Source organism: Amblyomma maculatum, chromosome 2 (genome assembly GCF_055883805.1).
Source record: "Amblyomma maculatum isolate TAMU_Amacu chromosome 2, ASM5588380v1, whole genome shotgun sequence".
Taxonomy (NCBI): Eukaryota; Metazoa; Arthropoda; class Arachnida; order Ixodida; family Ixodidae; genus Amblyomma; species Amblyomma maculatum.
The window spans coordinates 172,412,465-172,427,475 of record NC_139345.1 but is presented as its reverse complement, the minus strand read 5'-3'; positions in this window follow the sequence as shown (position 1 = coordinate 172,427,475).

Sequence of the window (15,011 nt, the reverse complement as noted above, 5' to 3'; positions counted from 1 at the left end):
AAATTCAAAGGTATCATTAGATAGACCTTCCGCTTCCGCGATGGCTCTCTTTTTCTTGATCTACGGTAGGCAGAGTAAAATTTTGAGGGACACTTGCATTCCACCTTTAATGTTATGACGCGAGTGGGTAATGGCTTCCATTTCCCAAGTAGCACGCCGTCATTGGACCGCCATCAGCTCAATATTGGGGAAACCGGCCTAAATATTGGGACCAATAATGGTGTTTCATTGGGGCGCTACCCGTGCCAAGATTTAATCCAATCTACTAGACTGGCTTTTCAACAATGGCCACCAATGGCAGGCTAGGTTACTTATTGACATGTAGACTCACTCAACGGCTACCCAATAACTTCCACCCAAGCATGCCTACTTGCTCCTATATAACGTACATCCAGCCACTCTAACTGGCCATCCAATACTTACAACCAAGCTTACTCACTGGCTTTTAATAACTGCTATCCAGCTAGGCTCATCGGCTGCTCAACATAGCCCACCCGAACTTGTCTACTGGCTTTGCATAATTGGCATCCAGGCAATCAGATTATTGCTTAATGTTGCTTTTTTTAGTATTTTTTTATTTTATGGGTGTTACGGCGCAGAGGCAGCTAAGGCCATCATGCGCCAAACACAGGGTTGAGTTTGTTTAAGTGCAGGTATTTTGCATGCAACTAATAATGTACATACAGCATCCTGAAAGTATACATGCCTTTACACAAAAAAGCCAGAATTGTTGGTTTCATGGATATTTATTACGTGCGCATGTGGTACAGAGTGAAAATCAAAACTATAGGCAGAATTCTTTCAGACTTCCGGGACTTACCTCTGGTTAGGTTCATTGGCAAGGTGTTGGCAGATTCCAGGTTGTATGAAGACGCCGCATTAAAGGCAGCTTCAGGTGTCTGCCAAGCCAGCATCTCTAACATGCGCCTCTTGCTCTCAGTTATAAGGACAGCAGCTTTCAGCAGCCCTTGTCTATGTATGCTCAAGCAGCTTGCTTGTCACCATCTTCCTTTCGTACAAACATCTGCAAGCGAAAACAAAAATAGGAGACAATATTATGCAGATTTCTTTTTTTAGTACAACTTGGGTAAACTATTCATGAGCAGTAAAATATGCCACTACTACAAAATTAGTTTGTCCAAGGCAGTGTGCTGAAATCGGAATTCATGAAAAATGCATATTTTCTGTTTGGCGCAATAGAGGTAAAGCGAAAGCTTTTCTTACTCTTACATAAACAGCAAATACGCACATTCTGTTAACCTTAATTATCAGGTGCGAATGGCTGACAAAATGATTAATTTCCAGTTAATACGGCGCATTGTATACAAAATTGATATCTTACCGGTTGTCCAGTACAGCCTTGCATGCAGCGTCAACCGAAGCAGCCCAAGTGGAAATTGGCATGCAAAGGTCCGTCCTAGTAATCCCGAGTCTTTCCGCCTGCAGGGAAGTGTAGCAACACGGGAGGCAAATAAAGCAACAAAAGCTCCCAAAAACCTACTCTGGTACGAACATATATCTTAAAATAAAGGGTCAGCGGTACTCCCACTGAGGTGCAGGCTGTTCCGCGAGAGGGGACGAGGCATATCGTGGTTCTACTGTTTATTCTCCGAGTGCGAGTAGAGCTGCAGCAGACAAGCCGCGAGGCACGCACCTGCGCTGCTGGAGAGGAGGGAAGAGCGAAGAGAGAGACCGCGCCGGCGCCAGTCGTGCGAGCGGGGCAGGCAGCGCTGTCCGCATGGTTTCATATGACACCGCAAGTTGGAATTCCGCCTGGGTTCAATGGACGCTGCTCAGGTGTGAGAGCGCAGATTGCGTACGCTGCCATGACGAAGGCTGGCGCCACTGCGTCGCAAACAGCAGCCTGTCACTGCTAGAAAGAACGTACAGTCTTTGCCAAAAGCAACCAGGCTGCCCGGTTTGCTTCTTAACCTTGTAGTTATTTATTTATTTATTTATTTGAACATACTGCTGGCCTCACCTTTGAGGCCGTCGCAGGAGTGGGACATCACATACACTAGAATAACACAGGTCAAGTAAGTGCCAACACAAAGGCGATCGTAGTCCAACAAGGCAATATGCATTATACAAAAGGTAAAACAAAAAGTAGCATATTGAGCAACATGGTTAAAAAAATATAATAAGCGAGAGTCAGATAAGAAAGTCGGGATGTCATCGTCAGCAAGGAAAAAAGAGTGCAAGAGTTAGCGTACCAGCATCGTAGTCGTTATTGCAAAATAAAGCGTGATATGTTGGCGATGAAATCTTTGAGTGATGCGCAGTTGACAGCATCGCAAGGCAGACTATTCCACTCACGGATTGCTTGTGGGAAGAAAGAGTGCCTGAATATATCGTTGTGAAATCTGTACTCGGTTAAGTGCTGTTGGTGTTTTGTTCTGGTAGTGCGCGTGTTTGACTTTATTAAGTACTTACTCGTATCGATTTTCATGTCGCCATTAAGCAGAAGGAAAAGAAACTTGAGGCGCAGTAGTCTGGCTCGGTTATGTATAGTGGGAAGGTCGGCTTGTCTTAAGAGCTGTGTAGGAGAATCATGACGGCGATATTTGTTAAAAATAAATCTGACCGCTTTTCCTTGTACGCCCTCTAATCTTTCTATGTATTGTTTGCGGAAGGGGAGCCAACATATTATTCCATAGTCCATTATGGAGCGAACAAGTGAAGTGTATGCTAAGAGCTTAGTGTCGACTGATGCGGATTTAAGCGATCGTTTAATCGAGTAGAGAGCTGCCAGAGCTTTGTTAGTAATATAGGCTACCTGCTTGTTCCATTTAAGATCCGAGGAAATTATTACTCCTAAATATTTATATTCTTCTACTTTCCTTAACATCTGTCCTTGTAGATAATAAGGGAGATTTATTGTCGCTCTCTTATTTGTTACTGTCATGCAAACCGTTTTTTCTACATTAATCGTCATCTGCCATGTTTCACACCATTGTGCTATGCTTTCAAGGGCACTATTTAGAATTGCTTGGTCTGCATGGCAGGTTATTTCTTTGTAAATGATGCAGTCGTCTGCAAACATTCTTACGGTTATGTTAGTACTATTATGCAGGTCGTTGATAAAAAGAAGAAAGAGGACAGGGGCCAGAACGGAGCCTTGTGGCACGCCAGACATCACATCGCAGCAATCCCTTTGAAGTGTACATATTGGCGCCGGCCTGTAAGGTAGCCTTTCAGCCATTTGGTAATATTATTGTCACCGAGATAATGGAAAAGCTTTTGGAGGAGCTTAGGGTGGGAGACCCGATCGAACGCTTTCGAAAAGTCTAAGAATATCATGTCTGTTTGGCCACATCTGTCTATTGTGAATGCTAGGTCGTGAATTGTCTCTATTAATTGAGTAGTCGTAGATAAACCTTTTCTAAAGCCATGCTGGTTAGGCACAATTATGTTATTTTTTTCTAGAAATGATAGGATATGTTTAAGAATTAAATGTTCGAGGATTTTGCATGTTGTACAAGTAAGCGAGATTGGTCGATAATTGGATGCGTTGGTAATGTTGCCCGATTTATGTATAGGAATGACCTTGGCAATTTTCCATTTCTCCGGAATTTCGCCTGTTTGCAGTGATTTTTCAAAAATAATCAGCAAGAACTTTGACATCCATTCCGCGTAACGCTTAAGAAATGCATTTGGTATGTTGTCGGGACCACCGGTTTTTTTAGGGTCTAATTCAAGTAAGAGGGAAAGAATGCCCGATTCATTTATGATCAGATCATCTATTTTTGCTGTGTTACTCGGAGGATATTCTAGGTCAGGTTTTTTCCCATTGTCGTGCGTAAATACTGATATAAAGTAATCATTGAAGTCTGTAGCCTTCGCGATAGCCTCGGCGGGTGGTGGATTACTGTCCTGACGTGAATTCGAATTGAGGTACCGCCAAAACTTGGAAGGAGGTACTTTGATAAAATTACTTAGGGTGACGTTCATGTACTCATCTTTAGCCTTTTTTATAGCTGCCTTTAGTGCATGAGACTTTTCGCGTAATTTATCAGTGTAGACGGGTAGCGGCAGTTTATTCCTCAGTTTCCTATGTCTTGCAGTCTGGCGCTTTAATTGTATAATTTTTCTTGTTATCCAAGGGTTTTTCTTATGCACCGGCTTGACCTCTGTGGGAATATATGCTGATAAGCAGTGCTGAATAATTCTTTCAAACGCTGACCATAATGTGTCTACTGAAGCTGAACTATTCATGGCGAGAGAACTAAAGGTGGAATACGATTCATCTAGATAATCCAGTACACTAACGTCGTCGGCGTTTGTCCAGTCGAAAATTCGGGCATTCGTCTTTACCGTAGGTGATGGCACGCCCAGCAGCAAGAAGCATTTAGCTGCTCTATGGTCTGATACGCCATCCACAACTTCCCATGAAACTCTGTCATTTGCAATGCTATCACTCACAAAAATCAAGTCGAGTACATTTCTGCTTACTGCGGTAACACGTGTAGGTTCCTGGATAAGCTGTCTAAGGCCGAAGTTAAAGCTTACATCAAGCAGTGCATCTGTATGAGCTGTATCGGCATTTTTTTTATCAAACGTGTCCCACGTTATGCCAGCCAGGTTAAAATCTCCCGTAAGGATTATCTTAGTATTGTGGGTGAAATGACTTTCCATATAATTTGCTAGCACGTGTAAGATATCTAGGGTAGCATTAGGGGGCCGATACATAGTGCCTAAAAAAAAGACGGATGTGTCTACTATGATTTTGCACCAAAGTGCTTCAGCGCCTATGATTTCTGGCAAGGGTGTGACGTAAATGTATTCCCTGATCAAGATTGCCACACCACCGCCGCGAGAACACCTATCTTTGCGCATGACAGTGTAACCAGGAGGGAAGACATCACTACTTAAAATATCAGGAGAAAGCCATGTTTCTGTGACTGCGACAATATCAGGAGAGTGTTCGAGAATGAATGCTTCAAGTTCTGTAGTTTTGTTGACGACACTTCTGGCGTTTATGTTCATTATGATTAAGGCGGATGGTATTACGTGCTTGGTCGGTTTTTTCCCCCTTTGAATGGCTGGTTTTTTGCCACGGGTACTCTGGCTTCTTTATCGTCGTCCCACACATAAACCTGCTCATTGATTTTAATCTTGTCGTACATAAGGGATACTTTTTCACCCCTATCTCGGTTGTCTTTGCTGCTATCCCAAAGTTTTTTTCGAATGCCACGTACACGTAAAGAAAAATCTTCGCCAACCGAAACACCGGAATCCTTTAGTTTGGAACAATTCTTCATTATGTTTGCCTTGTCTCTGAAGCTTTGCAACTTCAGAATAACTGGTCGGGTTTTGTCTTTAGCTTTGGTGCCTAGGCGGTGCATTCTCTCGATTCCCGAGATTGTGACACCAAGGGTACCGTTAATTTTTTCTGTGATTTTTGAATTCAGGTCATCTGTTTTCTCGTCCTCTTCTTCCGTAATTCCGTAAAAAATTAAGTTTGATTTTCTACTTCTGTTCTCAAGGTCATCAACCTGAAGAGCTAGCCTACTAATGATGTCTTCAAATGTCTCCATTTTCTCCTCAACACCTGCGATTCTGCCTTCGAGATGAGCCAACGTGTCCAGTTTCGCATGAATGCCTTCCAGAGATTCGTTTATAGCCTTGTTGTCGTTTTTTATTTCAGCTATCTCACCAGCCAATTTGCGGATTTCAGTCAGGACTTCCTGCATGTTAGGTCCGGGGTTACTTTCCACATCCCCAGCAAGCAGCAGCAAGTACCTCAAAGAGACAATGCTATCACAAATAATTGTATACACTACGCCTGGGCAAGGCAGCACCACAAGAAAAATGTCGCTACTTCTGTAACATTTGCCAAACCGTTTTCTCACCTGGAGCAAGAAGATGAATGGATTACTCGACATGTTCACTGCGGTGCCACCATGCCCAATGCCGCTGTCGGTCGCATCGCGCCCTTTATAGGCCCGTGATGTCGACGGCGCTGTGGAAGCCGCTGTGCCTCCGAGGGGGGCGTAGACCAGTTGATCCAGCCGTCCAAGAAATGCGCCGGGACCCAGCTCGTTCAAGCAAGTTAAGCTTTTTAAAAGACATACCAAATTAGTAATCACCTGTGCGGAAACAAAGCCCATTACTTTCATCTGTAAAGACCATTTCTTGCCTTTTGAAATGGATCAAGGGCTCCAAACACGGTTGAGAAGGAAACCCTGGAGCCTGGTAACTTTTGGCAAAGACGGTACGTTTTTTCTAAACTGTTAGAGCGAACTAACGTAATTTATGGATTGAAATAAACTCGCTCTGGATGCAATGTGTTTTGATAATATTCCTAAAAAGCATTGGGAATCTTCCCAGAATACTGCATGGGAACAAGCATTTAAACGCGTGATGTTAAGCCGACTTAGCAAAAATCTTCGAAGGCAGGCCATGAGAGTTATTCACGCACGCGCTTATACAGCTTTCAGACAAAAATAATTTCCTTGAATAGCAGCATAACCAGGCAACAATATTTTTATGACAGATACTTTTGGTGGTGAGCACGCATTCATATTTTTTGTTTCATGAAACAAAAAAATTCATTGGCACTTAATTCCAGTCTCCAATTGTGGAGTTGCTATGCTTCAAGCTTCTTCAATATTTTCTCTTTTAAGTGTTTGCCAGGAAATGTTAAGTTCGAGCTAGTTAACAGCTGCTACAACAAGTACACAACCTGTAGTAAAAGGTTGGCAGCATGCAATGCTGTTTAATATAAATAGACTTCATTCCAGAACATCTGAGAAAGGTAGACTTTTTCTCTGCTAGGCGAAGGTAGAAAAGGTATAGAAAATAATGCTTTTATTTTTTTATGATGGGGGATCTACCTTTTGACTATGCATCAACAGCATAAAGGGTTTGTTCATCATTCGCCCCTTGCTGAAGTGCTCAAAGCAGACCACGCCGGCATATAGGAATCAAGTGCAAGTTTATGGCTGATGTAAATTACAACAGAAAATATGCTTCAGCTATCCCGTCTTCTGTGCTTACAAGGCCAACTACGGCGCAATCAGTCGGTGCTGGCGCCTCGTTGAGGAGTCCGCTAGCGTACGTGACGAAACCAAGCAGCATTTGCCTCCACTAGCACAATTACTTCGGCCTCTGTTTTCTAGCATATGATCTTTTCTTTAACCACGCAAATAAATTAGTGCATAAATAAAGCATTTATGTGTCTATTTCTAGCCATGGACAGAAGTTTTCAGGATGCTGATGTAAAACCTCATCGCAATAATTTAAGCCGAGATAACAGCCTATAGTATATATGGTTTTGAAGGTGGTACATCTTACTGGCCTAGTGCTGATTGCAGAAGTGTATATGCTTGTATACTGTGCCGTATTATGTTTCTATACATAGGCAGCGACCGTTGTCAGCCTAAAAGAATTATGTGTCTGTTTTGTTGCGATTTTATCGCGGGAGGCGGCGAAGTATTCATAAAAATTTTGATGTATTAGTGGTCTCATGCATCACGCTGAAGACGTATAGAAAGAATGCCAGGGCCTGTAACTGCCGCGCGTTCCACCTCTGTACTAAACTTCTTCACAGTTGAGAACAGCGCAGCAGTTGGGTATTTCACAGCGCTTCGTAGACAGCGTACGCCACGCGTCCTACTCGACGGCAACGTTGCACGAAGCATGCCCTGCTTGCATACGCAGTGCCCCGCAATCATTCATTGCGGGGCTTTCTAAATGTTTTGGCTAAAGAATCTCTGCCTTTACCTCGTGGCATGGGTTTGTCATGAAAATGAAGCCTTACGCCGGCAGGGGTTAAGCCACCGCAGCAATCGGGGAGGATCCTATACCAACCGTCCCCTTACCGCCTAAGCCATTTTTGTTAAATAAATGTTCTCTACTACTTTACTATATCATTGACATTGTATAAAACCTACTTGAAAGCCATCGCTAAGGCCACGACAGTATTGTTCGAGACGTTAAAAATATATCAGGGCAGGTTGAGAATTGACCGTTAGTATCTGCAAGCCAATTCCGGCCAACACGTCATGTTGTGTGCAATGTTTTTCCAGCCGACAGAACTCAGTGCACAATATCGACCCCTATAACCAAGTCATATTCATTGTTGTAAAGTCCCAAAAACTGGCGGGGCCATATGGACCACTGTGTTCCAACATGTATTGAATGTAGACAACCATGCTATACTAACAGTATCATATCAATCCATCCATACAATGATGTGTGCAATGTTGGCAAGCCATCGCAGCTGCTCATAAAATATCGACCACTATAACCTATGATGGATACAATACTGTAAAACCATCTCAACTAGTAGTAAAATATTGACCATCGTATGGCAGTAAATATTTCTCAGTTGACAGGCCATCAATGGTGGCAAGAGAATATTGATTAACCTATATAAATGTGTATGGTATTTTGGCAAGCCATTAGACTTCATCAGGCAACATCGACCTCTGTAACTGCCTATATACAATGCTGGGAAGCCAAGACGACGGCCGGGAGGATATTGACCAATGTATGCCAAGATACATTCGATGTTGACAAGCAATCAATACTGGCATTGCAATCTTTACCAATGAATGCCATGATAGGTGCAATTCTGGCCAGTCGCCACACCTTATTGGGCAATATTTCCCTCTGGAACCAACAAGTATACATTTTTGGGAAATCACTAAGACCGGTGGGATAACATTAACCAATATATGCCAAGAAATTATTATTGTCGACAAGCCAGCTATACTAGCATGACAATATTTACCATTGTATGCTATCATCAACAATTTTATTGGCAGATATACGCAATGTTGGGAAGCCGTCACGATTGACATGGGGATATTGACCAAGGAATGCCAAGATATATTCGTCGTGAACAAGCCGGCAATACTGGCTGGACAATATTTACCATTCCATGCCGTGATATGTTCAATGTAGGTCAAGGGTCACCACTCGTTGGGCTATATCGGCCAATGAAGCTGAAAATGCATATAATGTTGGCAATTCTCTAAGACTGGAGGAATAATGTTGACCAATGAATGGCAAGCTATATTCAATGTCCACAAGCCATATATACAGGCAGGAAAAGATTTACCTATGTATGCCGTGATGCGCGAATTATGGGCAAGACATTGTCAATTGCTGGGTACTATTGGTCATCTTATATTATTCTGTATACAGTGTTGGCAAGCAATTTTATACGCAAGGTCATTATGGCCCGTTGATCGCCCATGAATGGCAATCATGGGGGAAACATGTATATCACTGGTCCAAGAGTGGACAATGTTATCGCATTGTTGGTAGTGCATTGGCATTGTTGGTAGTGCATTGGCAGCGCCGGGCCACTGGTGGACTAGACGTCGCCAATCAATTTCCAATATCGGGCCAGTTTCATATGCTACCTCGGTTGCCAAGCCTTCTGACGGACCCATGTTTACGTACAGTCACAATCAATATGAAGGTGACCGCTCGAGCCGCAACCTACACAAGGAGCAACGCCATTTTACCTCATCATCTTCCGTGGCGAGGGAAACATCTTGGTAGTCCCTCCCCTGTTTTCGCTGTTTTCTTCAACAGCTGATACTCCCCGCTAGCTAATAGCAATTTTTCTTTTTTTTACACGTATCAAGCAACGTGCAGTGATCACAGATTTCTGTCCACAGACCGCGTCAGCAAAATAACTTGTGAGTGATTGAGAAGCGATAGAGATTAATCAGTGGTATCAATCGAAAACGGGTGCCGTAATGTTGTGCATAAAATAAATTATTTGCCTATAAGTAATTAGGTAATTGATGAAAGGTAAATAATGTAAATTAAAAGAGGAAAATTGTCTCATTATTCAATTGTTTGGTGTCACATATGGATGTATCAAATACTAAAATAGGTAACTAAATCGGTCCATTAAGGTGACATCAAAAAAATGTGATTTCACGCAACCTGAAGTTGACCCAAAAAAGGGCATAGGGAAGGATTGGCGCGATATTTCAAAGTTCCAAAGACTAAAATGGGGCAACAAGAAATGAATTAGGAAACTAGAAGCGAACAGAACCAACCAACCGCAGCATCCTTTCTTTCGCATTACTCCAATGCTGGTTCTGAAGTGCTCTTTAATTTTTCTATAAATCACCAGTGGGGCATATATGTAGGTTCTAAGAGTGGATGTGCTAACAAAATATATATCAAGGCATTATTATCATTAGTAGCATTATTTAGCAAGGATGGAGTAAAGTTTTTGGTTCGGATGTGATGGGTGACTGGATGGTGGAGCAAGCCAGTAAGTTGGTGGAGCAACTTGATAAACAACCGGAGAACTTTATACAAAAGAATAAGAGGTACAAGAGTTATATTCACAAAGGAAAACTAGCCGTGGTCGGCCGCGCCGACCTCTAAACAGAGCGACAAGGGACTCCGCGTCCCCGCAGTCGAGCTGGCGCCTCTTGCCCCAGCTCCAAAGCAACCACTAGCTACTCTAGGAGCTCGGCAGCGCGAGCGTCCTAACGCAAGGAGTAGCTCCAGCAAAAGACACTCGGGGCCCGTCCCGCGCTCCAGAGGTGAGCCGAGAGCGCGCCCCTTTCCACACGTAAAAATATAAAAACACAGTAACTGTAGCTCTTCCCCGCGTTTGTGGGCCACTCGTCGCAGCCTGTCCGACCGTTTCGCTTATTGACAGTCGTGTACTAGCAAGCTACACGTTAGGCAGCGGGACGAAAGCCAGACCCCTCTCGCGGAATTTATGGCCCCCGGCCGTTCTCACTCGGGCGACGGGACCACGGGGGGCCGCGTTAATGAGGTCCGGCTCGAGGGAAGCGGAGGGTCTCTCCCGTCTTCCGTAACAAAGGGACACGTGTGGCGGGGTCCGAACGAGAAACCTGCGCTCTTGATTCTTGAACTAATAGTCTCCTTCTAGGAAGTGTTTGAAAACAGACCAGACGCGCAGTTCGCACCACGGCACCCCGCCGAGACATTCCTTCCCAGTCAAGGATGCTCAAGAATACAAACGGCAACTCGCCGGACCTTACACCTTCCCCCCAAGACTCGGGTAATCTATTGAAAGATAAGCCGAGACAAAACAACAAGAAAAAGGTTCGGCAAGTGGCGGTTGAGTCCTGCAGCTCACGCCAGCTATGGAAGCCGGTGAGCATGGCTGCGCGACCCTTCATCACATACATCCACAAACACATGATGCGAAAAAAAAATACACACACACAGATGGTCCACAGGATTACTGAGTTTGGCTTTGGCGTGCACACTTCGAATCCAATGATTCCAGTTTGTTGCTCGCGCACCATTCCCTGGCCCACTGTCCCCAGCGATCACTGCGTGATGTCAGCCGGTGGCCTGTTCCAACAAGCGTTGGGGGTTTCAGACAAGGCATCTGCGAGTAAGCTTCGCGCTTTGGGGCATACTACTCGCAAGGAATGAGAGAGGATGCTATCGGTGACAACAGTTTACTGTGGCAGCAAACACCCACGCCTCAAATTTCTTTACCGCCCATATTACGGCGTAAATCTCCCTTTTGATTGCAGCCCATCGCATTAGAACTGACGTGTGTCTGGCGAAGGGCGCCTCCGTGTCGTTGTCAGAAAGCTGCGCCAAACAGGCACCGGCAGCCACTGCCGACGCGTCCGTTAAAAGCAGATACGGCTTTCGCGGGTCCGGAGTAGTCAACAAAACAGCCTCGCATAGGGCCCTCTTTAAGGCGCTGAAGCCTTTGTCAGCATCATCTGGCCACGGTATCTTATTCGGTGAGCCTTTCCCCGTTAGGCGTGTCAGTGGCAGAGCGATATCTGCAAAATTGAGAACATACCCCTGCGGAGTATACTCGACTTCACCAAAGTCGCTGTCATCCTGAAATATGACTCTCACTGAGTCTACCCTGCCGATGTAGGGACATAACTTATTTGCATGCACTAGCATGCGGCGACCGTCACTCATTTGTACATAGTACGAGTGCTCGCGGTATCTCTTTTTCACTACCGCCGGCTCGAGCCACTTCGGGTACAATTTCCTTGGTCTCTTGTCATCAAAGACGAGAACCGCCTCACCTTCACGAAAGGTTTTCACCATCGCGTGCCTGTTGTAGTGAAACGCGTGCGCCTCGTGCTGTTTGCTGCTCCTTAGCTCCGCGATGTCGGCCGTGATCTCGAGCTGCGGTTTAAGGTTTTTCAAGTAGTCATAGGGGGCCTCCGCTAGCTCCCCAGGTTCCCCAATATCTCCTGTCCAGGTCTGTTTGCGTGGGGGAGGCGCTATCGGTACCCTGTCGGTTTGCCGGCCGTCGGACCGAACTTTACAACTGTGGCAGCTGTCGCAGTGTTTGCGGATGTCCGCCTCCATGCCCGGCCAATAGAAACTTAACTTTAGGCGAGCTTTAGTTTTCCGAAAGCCAATGTGTCCGTCCCAATAGGAATCAAATGCCAGGCTCAGTGCGGCCTCGCGTCGTGATTTTGGCAGTACTAACTGCTGCACCCCCTGACCTAACACCTGGTCTCTATGATACAAGACTCCCTCTACAATTGACATGCCAGCCTTCTCTTGCCTAGCATTCTGCCAGGCCTGACGCAGAGTCTCATCCTGGTGCTGCTCCTCCCGAAACCTCTGCACCCCGCTACGCTCAGTAATCACGTTCTCATCTTGTGATTTCTCCACCGCATTAATGACGACTGTCTGATCCGGCAGCATTTCATTCTCTGACACCAAGACGGGCTCCGCGCCAGCATCTAGCCCAGATTCATCTGGCATTTCATCCGGTGCCGGCACCGTTACCACTGCCTGCACGCGACTCTCGCTGCCAATTTCGCCCGAGTCCTGCAGCTGTTCCCAGGCATCTGCGGAGATTAGGCAATCCGTATGCGTGAGCTTGTCGGTGAGCGCGCACTTCACCGATGTCGAATATTCCCCGGCTTCGATTAACGAATTACCACGATACAAACTCAACGGGACGATGGTCAGCTTCGCCTCTACCCTCTCTCCGAAAGCAGAAATGAGATCGATTGTCCCCTGTGCGGTTACAAACTCCTCAGGCACCATGCTCTCACGCAAGACAGTGATGTCAGCGCCAGTGTCTACCATGGCGCTGATAACAGCTTCCCGACAGCTGAGTTTAATGTCCCTGAGCGCAGGACGCGTGGTTTGCTCATCATGGGTCGACACGCGTGCCGTTAACTTATCCTCGCGTGGCGGATCATCTCGCTTGTCGGCTGGGTTCTCGCCACTGTATGGACAATTCGCAACAAAATGTCTCCAGCTCCCGCATCGGAAACAGCCACTCGATCGCGATGGCCTTTTCCTTTCTCCTCCTGTCCTGCCTCCAGTTCTCTCTGCTCGCTCCGACCCTGAATTCTGCAAAGGTGCGGAATCGGTTCTGGCCCTTGGACGCGTGTCAGGGGCTTTAAAGCTGTCGTCTTTCCTCTGAGCGCTGCCCTTTCCAGCGGCTTCCTCATATGTTTGTAGCAGCGCGGCTATCTCGTCCGCCTTCAGCCACTTCTCTCCTTCGCGCAGCTTAACATATTTGTTGGCTTCCTCTGACAGCCCCGCCTTGAGCTGATCGGCTACCAATAGCTTACAAGTTCATCGAAGGATGACACGCATCGAGACTTTAAATAAAAATTGAGATAACTCTGGAGGCGGGTGACTAATGCCTTCCAGGTTTCTTCGCGGCGCTTGGTGCCCCAGAAAACCGCCTTTTGTACTCTGCGGCTGAGAGTTTTAGCTCCTCTAGGACCGCCGCCTTCAGCTTGTCGTAGTCCCGGTGCTGCTCGGCGGTGAACCGAGTTGACAAGTAGGTCACCCGCTCGGCCAGCATCGGGAACACGAGCTGCGCCCAGTGTTCCTTCGGAACGCTGTAAGCCTCGAGCGAGCATTCCACCGACTCAAACCAGACCGGCACTTCGCCATCCGCTGGTAATTTGGGGAATGCGCCGGCGAGTAGCTTAGCGTACTGCCTCAGACGATCGTTCTCCGAAGGCGCCGCATTTTGCCCGTTAGCCAGCATGAGTTGCATCTGGAGCTCTAAAGCCCTTATCTTCTTTTCATACAACTCTAACTCTTTTTCAATGTTTCGGCCACACTGAGGTCTCGGCGCCTCAGTGCTGCCCTTGTCGCCACAGTCCCCCTCGTCACTGTCACTATCCATTGTCAGTGCCTTGTCGGGGTTAAGATGCCTAAATCTGGTCAGCATTAACTACACCAGCCACATCAAACAGTGAACGCCAAGAAAAACAAAGGGACCAGGGAACTCACTCTGTGCTGCCCGCCGGGTCCTCTTTTCGGACTGGATTGGCGTCGATCGTCAGAGTGGCGCCGCTTGAAGTCGTCCGCTGTTGTCGCTACTCGAGGGCTCCGCTCGCGTCCGTCGACGGACGCGTCCACTTGAGCTTGCAAGCTTCTGTGTCGCTCGTATCGCTGCTCGTTGACGTCCTCGTCCTCGTCTTCGGCGCCTTGACGCCCGATGCTTGACGCACCCTCTTGTACCTGATCGATGTCTTCGGCGTATCGACGCCCGATGCTACACGCACCTTGTCTCTCGGTTGAGCTGCAGCACACCAATCCTGTCGCGACTGCGCCAGTAAAGTTTTTGGTTCGGATGTGATGGGTGACTGGATGGTGGAGCAAGCCAGTAAGTTGGTGGAGCAACTTGATAAACAACCGGAGAACTTTATACAAAAGAATAAGAGGTACAAGAGTTATATTCACAAAGGAAAACTAGCCGTGGTCGGCCGCGCCGACCGCTAAACAGAGCGACAAGGGACTCCGCGTCCCCGCAGTCGAGCTGGCGCCTCTTGCCCCAGCTCCAAAGCAACCACTAGCTACTCCAGGCGCTCGCCAGCGCGAGCGTCCTAACGCAAGGAGTAGCTCCAGCAAAAGACACTCGGGGCCCGTCTCGCGCTCCAGAGGTGAGCCGAGAGCGCGCCCCTTTCCACACGTAAAAATATAAAAACACAGTAACTGTAGCTCTTCCCCGCGTTTGTGGGCCACTCGTCGCAGCCTGTCCGACCGTTTCGCTTACTGACAGTCGTGTACTAGCAAGCTACACGTTATGC